Source organism: Scyliorhinus canicula, chromosome 1, assembly GCF_902713615.1.
Source record: "Scyliorhinus canicula chromosome 1, sScyCan1.1, whole genome shotgun sequence".
Taxonomy (NCBI): Eukaryota; Metazoa; Chordata; class Chondrichthyes; order Carcharhiniformes; family Scyliorhinidae; genus Scyliorhinus; species Scyliorhinus canicula.
Window position 1 is genome coordinate 163,168,953 of NC_052146.1, and position 10,277 is coordinate 163,179,229.

Genomic DNA, 10,277 nt, shown 5'->3' on the forward strand with positions numbered 1-10,277 from the left:
ATAAAAAGGCTGCACCACCCATGGCCAACTAAGAGAATTATCAATTAGAAAGAAAAGGTGTATAATGCAGGGAAGATTAGTCGTAGGCCAGAAGATTGGGAAAATTTTAGAAATCAGCAAAGGATGACAAAATATATAAAGAGAGAGGGTAAAATCTGAGTAAAGTCACAAGACCAGAATAGCACACAGTGAGAGTTTCTACAGGTCCACAAAAAGGAAGAGAGGAGTTAATGTAAATAATGATCCCTCACAGGATGGGGTTGGGGAATTAATAACGGGAAACAAGGAAATGGCAGAGATTTTGAACAAACTTATTCTCCGATTCTGCGGCTAAGTGCCGACGTCGGCGTGGGAACTGTGGCATTTTACAATGCCAAAATCGGTGTTGAACCCTCACCAATACCGGGACCAGTGAGGGGCTAACAGCCACGCCCGTTAAAACCACCGCCTCCCACGCTAAAAACGGCCGGTGAATGGCCGGTACCCTTGGCCGCGCATGCGCATGATGACGACCTGCAGCAGTCGCACTGTACAACATGGCGTCGGCCATCCGCGGACACAACCTGCCAAATACTGCCCCACAGGACAACCCCTGGCCACCCCTAGCCATCCCCCACCAGTCCCACCAGCCCTCACGGTAGGCCCACCCCCCACCAGGCCAGCAGCACGGCTTCCGGCCGACTGTGGCGGCGCTGGACACACTCTGCGGCGGCCACGTCGGGTTCCCATCCGCTCAGATCACAAGTCAACCGCGTGGTCAGGAACTCAGACCATCAGGGGCGGAGCATCGGGGGGAGGGCCTTCCGATGATGTGCCAATGGCATGCGGCGGGCCACGTGATGACGCCATTCTGGAGGGGACGCAGCATCACACCGACAGGCAGGGAACTTGGAGTGGGATTCAAGTTATGGAGACTGGCAGGAAAACACATCAAATCTTCTGGCCTAAACCTGATTAATTATGCATCCTGGAGTTTTGCACCATATATTGTGACAGGGCAGACCTGATGGCACACATTCCGCCAGTGTATCCAGGCACATATTGAAAATTTGCCCAACATTATTGACCCACTGTGGAGGTAAGAGATGGACCACCTGAGAAAGCAGACAGATATTCAAGAACATTCTGAGACTCAAAGATGGGCCTCCTCCAGGACATTGAATCTGGAAGGTCCGCCTGTCGATGCTCTCCCCCCTCCCCCCACATCCACTACTGTGAAGTTCCAGAGTCCAGGGTTGATCCCTGGCATTGTTCAGCCGAGTCCCTGCTTGTTTTCCCGCCAGTGCCACGGATAATCGGATGTGGGAGTACATCAGTCTTCATTTGCATCCCAGTAGCGAGATAAAAATCAGTTTTGTGTCAGCCTTTTGCAAGTTTCCTAATCCTCCATGGCGAAAACCAGTGGAAGATCCGGTGGGAAATTAATGCCGGCATAACACCGATTTCTGGGCCTCTCGTGGAACTCTTCCTCCCCACACACAGGCCACTGAATTCCGCTGGCAGGGAGCATGGGAGAATTCCACCCAAAGCCTCTGCAGAAGGATCTGGACAAAAATTTGGGGCTGGATTTTCCCACGCCGGCGTAAAACCGGTAGAGTTTTACTCCAGAAATTCCTTCCAAAAAGTGCACTTGGCATGCCACACTCCTTGCCACCCCCCTCTGCCCCCTCCCCTCACCCTCCCGGAGCAATACTGACCTTGGTGGCCCCCTGCAGGTTCCCCTGAACTGCTTCGCATTCTTCAACAACTGACTAGGGGGGGCATTCCCTGGACGGTGGGGAACAGATGCCGGGAAAGCCTATTAAATACATTTTTTAAATGTCTTCAAAGCAGGTTCCCACCCACCTCGTTGCATCACTCATGAGGGTGGAGAAAATCCGAAAACGAGATCCCACTGGATTGATTGTCAGCCCAGAGGTCTCGCAGGATTTCCCAGTCTGGCCATTTTCACCCGCGCTGGTCACCGGCTGAAAATCCACCCCCATCTCCCAGTAATGTGGGAAAATGTGAGCTAATCCACTTCTATAGGAACAATAGAAAAGCAGTATGATGTTTAAATCAAAAGAGTTTGTAGAATGCTGCGGTCCAGAGGGATCTGGGTAACATCATACATGATTCACAAAACATGCAGACACAGTAAGTAATGGAATGTTGGCCAACATTGCAAAGGGGATGAAGCATGAAAGCAGAGATTCTTGCTGCAATGTAACAGGGCATTGCTGAGACTGCATGTGGAGTACTGCAGACAGTTTGGGGCCCTTACTTAAGGAGGAACATAGTTGCATTGGAAGCAGCTCTAAGAGGGGTCCTGAATGAAGTGGTTGTCTTATCAGGAAAGGTTGACTAGGTGGCATCTATATTCAATGGACGTCAGAAGAATTAGAGGTGGTCTTATTGAAACATAAAAGATTCTGCGGGGGTTTGACAGGGTGAATGCTGAATGTTTCCCCTCATAGCGAAATCACTATCAGGGGTCTCCCATTTAAGATGGAGGTGAGGAGGAATTTTTTCTCTCAGAGGAAGAATTCACTTCCCCAGAGAGCAGTGGAGACTTTGAGTATATTCAAGGCTGACTTAGACAGATTTTTAATCCACAAAGGTGTTAAGGGTTACGTGAGACATGCAGGAGTGGAGTTAAGGCCACATCAGGTCAGACATGATTCCACTCAATGTGAGAATACTTAGCTGGAGCAAGCTAATTTCAATGAGTTGGATGGGTATCAATAGATTGTCCAGATGGATTGGCATTGAAGATAATCTGGTGAAACAGTAAAGCAGAAGTAGGATGCATTCAAAGTGGCACGGTGGCACAGCGGTTAGCACTGTTGCCGCACAGCGCCAGGGTCCCGGATTCCATTCCGGCCTTAGGTCACTGTCTGTGTGGAGTTTGCACTTTCTCCCTGTGTCTGCATGGGTTTCCTCCGGGTGCTCCGGTTTCCTCCCACAGTCCAAAGATGCACAGGTTAGGTGGATTGGCCATGATCAATTGCCCCATGGCATCCAGAGATGTGCAGGTTAGGTTACAGAGATAGGGCAGGGTGGGTGGGTGGGTGGGCGGGCTTGAGAATGGACCAAGGTAGAGTGCCCTTTCGGAGGGCCGGCATAGACTCAATGGGCCGAACAGTCTCCTCTGTACTGCAGGGACTATATGATTCTAGGAGATAGTTTCAGTACATGCTAGACACGTGCATATCAGGAGAAAAGGAAGGAAATACAAATAGGGATGACTTCTGAATCAGAAAAAGGAGCCGTAAAATAAATGTTAAAATACAACAGAGAATCAGGAAGAAAGTAAAAATGCAGAGGCAAATTGAAGGAGAAAGTAAACATAGTAAAAATATAATGCATATGAATAAATTAACGGGTAACATTAACGGGATAGAAATAAAAGTTGACTAAAGACAAAAAGAGAAGTATTCATACGGAGGCAGAGGGCATGGCTGTGGTTTGAAATAAATGCTTTCCATCTGTCTTCACCAGAGAAGATGGAGCAGTAAAGGGAAAAGTGGGACATTTGATAGGAAATATGGGTAAGGAAGAGGCACTCAAAATGTTGGCAGTTTTTAAAGTAGAAAGATCACCCTGTCCCAGATGGGAAGCACTCGAGGTTTCTGAGGGAGACTAAAGTGGATATCGTGGAGACTCAGGCCAAAGTCTTTGAATCCTCCTCAGATTTGAGAGTGATTAGAAAGTTTCAAATGCGCCATCCCTGTTGAAAAGAGGAGAGAGGAATATACCAGGTAACTTCAATCAGCCTCAGCTAGGGAGGTGGGATGGAAGTTTTCGGAAATGGGAGAAGGGGATTAAGACACAAAAAGATTTGTTTCTTGGGGGTCGATTTGCAGGATTGAAGGAGCTGGGAGCAAAGTATGGGCTGGAGCAGGGGGAAAGGTTTAGATACATGCAGGTTCGAGATTTTGCCAGAAAGGAGATACAGAACTTCCTGGTGGAGCCGGCATCCACATTGCTTGCTGGAGGAGGTGCAGATGACAGGGAACTGGAGAAGGGGGTAGTGTCAGCGGTTTACGGAGCTATTTTGGAAGGGGAGAAGGCACTACTGCAAGGAATCGAAGCAAAGTGGAAGGAAGAGTTGGGAGAGGATATGGAGGAGGGGTTCTGGTGTGAGGTGTTCCGGGGAGTGAACGCCTCCACCTCGTGCATGAGGTTGGGGCTGATACAGCTGAAGGCGGTGTACAGAGCACACCTCACGAAGGCGAGGATGAGCCGATTCTTTGAAAGAGTAGAAGATGTGTGTGAACGTTGCGGGGGGTGGGTGGGTGGGGGGGGGGGGGGGGGGGGGGGGGTCCATCCTAATCACGTTCATATGATTTGGTCCTGTCCAAAGCTAGAGGATTACTCGAAGGAGGTTTTTAGGGTAATTTCTAAAGTGGTGCACGTGAAACTGGACCCGGGCCCTCGGGAGGCCATATTCGGGGTGTTGGACCAGCCAGGGTTGGAAACGGGTGCGGAGGCAGATATCGTAGCCTTCGCTTTGTTGATCGCCTGCAGGCGGATCCTGATAGGTTGGAGAGCAACCTCTCCACCCTGTGCCCTGACATGTTGGAATTCTTGACTCTTGAGACGGTTAAGTTTGAACTCAGGGGAAGGATGGTTACTACAATTCATGGGAATTATTCATTATGCACGTTCAATAACTGGATAACATCAAACATTAGTTGGGGGTGTGTGGATGGGAGGGTTGGGGGGAGGGGGGCTGTGTGTGTTAATGGTGACTATGGGTGATCCCTAATTCCTTTTTGTCATTTGTTTGTGTGAACATGCGGGCTAATGTTTCGGGTTTGGTGGTGATGTGTTATGTACTCTGGGATAACACAGGTTGCAACTCGATGCAGCTTTGACCAAAAGGTACTCCAGATTTTGAAGTAAGTTCAATGTGATTTATTGAACCATTAGCACAGTTCCCTATGAGTTCGACTCTCCTGCTAATCTTGCTATAGTAACTCAGTCTAACTAACCAGTCTGCTCTAAGCCACGTGGTGGGTGTGATGCTTCTGATCTGCCCCTGTCCTACTCTCTAAGTGTCGCCTGTGGAAAGAGACAGAGCATGTTTGCCCTGTCCGTTTATATGGGTTGCCCCCTTGTGGTAGTGTCACCTCTGGGTGTCTTGACTTCCCATTGGTTGTGTCCTGTTCTATGTGTTAATTAGCTGTATGTTTGCATGTCATCATCTCTCGTGCTCCCTCTTGTGTTTACTTAGTTGTAGTGTATTTACATTAACCCCTTGTGTATTTACAGTGATGCATTTCACCACAGGTGGGAGGATGGGATCATTGTTATTGACATGGGGATTGACATATTTGTTACTAAGTATTGTTTATTGCTGGCGGTTGTAAATTTGGGAGAAAATGTGAAAAAGGAGAATAAAAATATATTTTTTTAAACTCCAATCAGCCTCATGTTCTTTTTTTTTTAATTTAGCGTACCCAATTCATTTTTACCAATCAAGGGGGAATTTAGCGTGGCCAATCCACCTAACCTGCACATCTTTGGGCTGTGGGGTTGAAACCCACGCAAACACGTGGAGAATGTGCAAACTCCTCGTGGACAGTGACCCAGAGCCAGGATCGAACCTGGGACCTCAGCGCCATGAGGCAGCAGGGCTAACTCACTGTCCACTGTGCTGCCCAGCTTCATGTTCTTAGTGGAGAAACCTTCAGAGATAATGGGCTGGTTACTGCTCCCCGACGCCAAAATCGCGTTCGGTGACGGGGCGGGGATCCATTTTGGCGCTGAAATTGGGTGCGGGTCGGTTTCTTAATCCTCCACTCCCTGAAAAGAGGCGTATTCTAGGAGTACGCCGCAACGAGTATCCACCGCCTGTGGCTCGAACCACAATGCTCCGTTGCCGACCGGCTGAATTCCCGACAGTGTGGGTTATGTGTGCTCACATCGTCTGGGATCCTCGTGTGGCGGCTGCAGACTCAGTCCGATCGGCGGACAAGGGGGGCTTCATTCGGGGCTGGGGGCAATGTGGGTGGGCAGTCCAGGGCGCGCGAGCAGTTGGAGGGTGGCACTACTTTGGCGGTCCAGGTCCACGGGCTCAGGCCGCCATGGAGCACGGCGTGGCCTCTGCAGGCCGCTGCCGTGCGCATGCACGACCTCTGTACCGGAAGTGCTGGGGGCTCAGCTGCGAGCTATACACCGGCTCCTGCTAGCCCCCAGCAAAACGGGGAAATCGGTGGCCTTTTGACTCCAGTTTTCCTGGCATTTTCACGCACGCATGGGGACTTTGTTTCCAAAACGGAGAATCCAGCCCAATACATATGGGGAAAATGAATGGTCACTTGGAAAACATGGATTAATAAAGGGCAACCAGGCAATATGAACTAAATAGTGGAATATTAAAGGGGATGCAGAAACAGAAAGACCTGAGAGTATACAATCTTAGAAAGAGCCAGCATAAATTGCTAACGTTGTTAATGATAAAGGAATCGAGTATGGAAGCAAGGAAGTTAAGTTAAACCTTTTGCTGGTTAGACTCCAGATGGAGAACTGTCTCCAATTCCCTCGACCACATTTTAGGAAGGATATCAAGTACATTGAGAGGGCGCAGAGGAGATTTACTGGAACGATACTTGGGTGAGAGGTTTCGGCTGTGTGGATAGACTGAAGAAGCTTTGAGAGAGGTATTCAAAATTATGAAGAGTTTTTAATCAAATAACCAGGGAGAAATACTTTCCATTGATCTAACGGTTGGTAACCAGAGGATACAGATCTAAGACAATTGAGAAAAAAATCAGAAGGGAGATGAGGAGACTATTTTTCCTCTGGTTTGGGGTCCCCTGGAATTCACTGCCAGTATGTCTGGCTCCTTAACTTCAACAGGGAATTGAGTAAATATTGAACAATGAACAAGGCAAAGTGAAAGAGCAAGGGCAGCACAATTCATCAAGTAAATCAGTTCAAAAGAGCTGGTGCAGACATAGGCCTTCTCCATTGTCGCATTTTATGAGTCCAGGGGACTTGCTTGCAAATATTGACCTAATCCTCTGGGCTCTATATAAATACTGACATAAACCCAAGGTAGAACTCGTGAAACAATCTGGTGAATCATCACAAATAGTGACACACACCCAGGGAATAAACAAATATTGACACACTTCCAGGTCCCTGTGTAAATACTGACACACTCGCAGGTCTCTGTGTAAATACTGACACACTCGCAGTGCACTGCATAAATATTGACACATTCAGGATCGGTATAAATGATGACACCCTTCCCCAACCATCACTGGTTCAACAATCTATCCATTTTCTCTCCGCCAATGGCCTCCTTCTGCACTGTAAATTCTCTGATTCTATGAACTCTCTCCACCATCCCTTCCTTCCCCCTCTACCCCCACCTTCCTACCTGCTCCCCTCACCCCTCTCTCTCCCCACCTATCCACTTCCTCCCTATTCCCATCCTCTTACATTCCTCCCCCTCACCCCTCCTGCACCACCCGCTCACCCCCTCCTCCTCCACCATCCCTCATCCCCCTCCTCCACCCCCTCACCCCCTCCTGCTCAATCCCATCCCCCCTCTCCTCCACCCCCTCCCCCACACCTCCTCCATCCCCCTCCCCCTCACCCCACCTCCTCCACCGCCCCTCACCCTCACCCCACCTCCTCCATCGCCTCCAACCCCCCTCACCCTCACCTCTCCACCCCATCCCCTCCACCACTGCCCTACCCCCTCCCTCCCTCCACTACATCCCCCCCTGCCCCATCCCCTACTCCCCATCCCCTCCACCCAGACACCCCAACCCCCTCCTCCCCTACCACTACCCTACCAGCCCCTCCCCTCCCCTCCCCCTCTCCCCTAACCCCACCTCCTCCACCCCCTCTCCCTCTCCCCTAACCCCACCTCCTCCACCCCCTCTCCCCCACCCTCCCCTACCCCCTCTCGCCCCACCCTCCCCTACTCCCTCTCGCCCCACCCTCCCCCCTCTCGCCCCACCCTCCCCTACCCCCTCTCTCCCCACCCTCCCCTACCCCCTCTCCCCACCCTCCCCTACCCCCTCTCTCCCCACCCTCCCCTACCCCCTCTCTCCCCACCCTCCCCTACCCCCTCTCTCCCCACCCTCCCCTACCCCCTCTCTCCCCACCCTCCCCTACCCCCTCTCTCCCCACCCTCCCCTACCCCCTCTCTCCCCACCCTCCCTACCCCCTCCCCTACCCCCCTATCCACTCTCCCCCCACCCCTATCCCCTCTCCCCACACCCCTCTCACCACACCCGCTTCCCCTACCCCCCCCCCCTTCCCCTACCCCCCCCCCCCCCCCTTCCCACGCTCTTCCCCCTCTCCCTTGCAGTTCTCCATCACTCTGTGTACTGAGACCTCTGTTCTCACATTCCTGGGACTCCAGTACAGTGTTATTCCCGGGAACAATCCCGCTCCCTTTACAAAGGAAAAATAAATCAGCAGAATGGGGAGTAAAATACAACAGCTGGATTGACGAAGAATCCTTGTCACTCCCAAAGCACAACCCCAGGCTCTGAAAACTCTGTTGAGTAGATTCCTCTGCAAAATACACGGAGCAGTTTACAAAGAGATAAGTTTCCTACCTTACTTTGAGTGCAAGCGAGAATGTGGCCAATCTTCCTCAGTTAGTTGTCTGGTGGGGGTGGGCTTAAGGTATGTCTGGGATCTCTCACTCACACAGACGGAGCGAGTTGCCTGTAACCATTCGGTGTGAGTGTGGCTGGGTTGAGGTTCCTGCTGTCCTCACACTGTGTTCCTCAGAATCAGCTGGGCTCCTTGCTGGAGGAGACTTTCCCGAGCCCACCCCCACTTTCCTCTCTCCCCCCGCCCCCCACTCTCAGACTTGTCCAGACAGGAGCCCGAGTTCAATTCAAGAAGGGTCCCGAATGACAGAGGAAAGGGGTCATGCAGGAATGTGAACCGCTTCAGCTCGAAGCGAATCCAGCAACAAATATTAATAACAAAAAAAAACAAATGGAAAAAAATCCGAGCGATTCCACAAACTTCTTTTGCTGTTGAGCCAGACGTGGATGTATTGACTGACGATCGATGGCGAGTTGAGATTCACATCTGGTTTAAAGATTGAGTTGGCGGGACATTGTAAAACAGAAATGTTCTGGAGGCGGGGTGCCTTTTAACTGAATCAGTGCAGGCAGTGGGATATTGCAGTGATATGGTCTTTGGGGTGGGGTAGGGAAGAGACATGGACACCTCCTCACTGCTTACCAATACTGAGGTCTCCATTGTCCAAATTGCTTGACCACTCCAGCCAGCCTCATGTCCACCACAGGTGACCCCCAGGACTAACCTCACGTCCACCAGAGGTGACCCCCAGGTCTAACCTCATGTCCACCAGAGGTGACCCCCAGGAATAACCTCATGCCCACCAGAGGTGACCCCCAGGAATAACCTCATGCCCACCAGAGGTGACCCCCAGGTCTAACCTCATGTCCACCAGAGGTGACCCCCAGGACTAACCTCATGCAATCTTTACATGGCACCATGAATGTGATGGAAATGGCTGCCAACCAATTCAATCTAAATATCCAAAGATCCTGCCACCTGGAAAACTCTCAACTGGAGACACTAGCTTAACAGAAATTCCATCCAGCTGTTATTCCATTGTAGTCTGTCTGACACAGAACATGTCCCCTGGCTGCAAACAGCTTTGTTTTAGAGGTGGCTTCCTTGCAGTCCACTTCCACAATCTTCTCCATCCCTTTACTCACAACTAGAGCTCTGGCTAACGATGGCATTTAACCTCAGTGCCCCTGCCCTCCAGCACACTTGCCATATTTTTTTGCCTGGCTGGCTATCCCCTCCTGCCCCTGCACCCCACCCCCCGCCCAACTCCAAAAGCCTCTTTCAGACTCGCTTCATTGACTACACTTTGTAGGCATCTTCCCCTTAGGCATCTTCCCCATGTCCAGCACATTGTCCATCTAGCCCTGAACAAATTAATTTCGGGATATTCCCGAAAGGTGGAATTTTCCCTGAGCTGAACTGAGTGTGGTGGTGGGCGTGAACAAAGACGAGCACGATTTTGCAAATCCTGTAACAGCTGGGAAATATCGCAAGAGACCAAAATACGGATTTGATCGATGTGATTTTGGATCACGATGTCCCCAGGCCCTCCCCCATGATACGATCTGGGCCAGGCCCAGAAGGGCGGCACGGTAGAACAATGGTTGGCACTGTTGCTTCACAGCACCATGGTCCCAGATTCGATTTCTGGCATGGGCCAGTGTCTCTGCGGAGTCTGCACGTTCTCCCCGTATCTGCGTGGGTTTCCT

The 10,277-nt window shown here is 50.9% G+C and overlaps 1 protein-coding gene across 4 annotated transcripts in view; it reads right to left on the minus strand.

Moving 5' to 3' along the window:
• Positions 1 to 9,047, minus strand: part of col16a1 (collagen, type XVI, alpha 1) — a 476,156-nt gene extending 467,109 nt beyond the window's left edge. For 2 of the 4 annotated variants that reach the window (XM_038801946.1, XM_038801909.1), the window contains exon 1: positions 8,568 to 8,777. The gene's annotated coding sequence lies outside the window, so the exon portion shown is untranslated. Of the gene's footprint in view, positions 1 to 8,567; positions 8,778 to 8,988 lie in introns of those variants that run through there. The other 2 variants (XM_038801937.1, XM_038801918.1) reach the window with 2 other exon arrangements.
• Between the last annotated feature and the right edge of the window lie 1,230 nt (positions 9,048 to 10,277).